The sequence below is a fragment of the Fragaria vesca genome, linkage group LG7, assembly GCF_000184155.1.
Source record: "Fragaria vesca subsp. vesca linkage group LG7, FraVesHawaii_1.0, whole genome shotgun sequence".
In the NCBI taxonomy this organism is placed as follows: Eukaryota; Viridiplantae; Streptophyta; class Magnoliopsida; order Rosales; family Rosaceae; genus Fragaria; species Fragaria vesca.
In genome coordinates, this window is record NC_020497.1 from 17,085,584 (window position 1) to 17,086,930 (window position 1,347).

The following is a 1,347-nucleotide window of genomic DNA, read 5'->3' on the forward strand; positions in this document are numbered from 1 at the left end:
CTTTCAAGTGAGATGTTCATTGGCTGGTGGCGAACCTAAACCAAGAATGAGGTCAAAAAACATTAATATTTTTGAGTATCAACCATATTGATGTTTTGTTGTATCACCAAGAAATCGTTCTTTAATGGCGTACATTAAGCGTCGTAGCCATATTAGAAACTATGACATTCTTTAACGATATTCTCTTTAGGAGAATCATGTTACTTGGATACACATACATCCCACAAATGAAATGGGATCAATATGGTTGTTCTCGAGGACTTTAAAACAAGCATATGTGCTTTTGCATATACTTTTGTCAAGATCAACTCATTTGCTGAGATATTTCTCAAAACTAAAATGAGACGATAGAGACCCAACTCACACCAATTTACATTGTTCATCAGAAACAATCTTACTCCCTCTCAATACAAGAGGAGTGTCTCATTGAGGTGGCAATGTAATTGCAAAGAGTATACTCGTACTCGTGCATCATAAATTTAGACCAATTGTTAGATATCGCTTATCTATATTGATGTCCATATGACTCCCCCTCAAAACTCCAGGTTTGAGGTTGGCAACATTAAAATTTCAAGATAAACTGTCTAAATATATATACTCGGAGCTTAAGGCTCGAGTCTACACGGTTAGAACTTCAAGTTCTTAGGTGGAGTGAACATCTGGGTCACACTAATTTGTATTTTGTACTTGAAGCTTTGAGTTCGAATATTTACTATTAGAACTTCAGGTTCAATAGTACAATATTGAAACTTCTGGTTCAATATTACATGCATTCAAAATTCATATCTTCGATATATAGGGTTGTTGGGCCGTATGAATAATAATAAAATTTAAACAATATGTAACATAATGTAAGCACATAAAGAAGTAACTGTAAAGATAGAGCAAAAAGTAAATAAATTGACATAGGAAACTTCTGGTTCCATGAATAAATAAAATACACAGAACTTCTTGTCTGATTAACTTCACATATATGATCATATTGTTTCTCTCCTCAATTACACAAGATCATAATATCAAAATAAAAGTGAGGAATTTCGGGTCCTCATATGATTAGGGATCACAAGGTGTGACTTCAATAATCTTTTTATAACTTGGAGGAACTTCTAGCCCTCGTCAATTGCATAAATTTTGGGAAACTTTATATTTGCAATTTTCATCTATAGTTCAATCAAGAGACTTCAGGCTCGATCTAATTCACAACTGAATTCAAAAGAACCAATCTGTTTTGATAACATGTATCATGTTTAACCATAAGAGGATGATACCTATGATCACTACTATGAATCGATCTCACCCTACTATTAGGGTTTCTCATCCAATTTGCTTGATCACAAAGAAGCATAT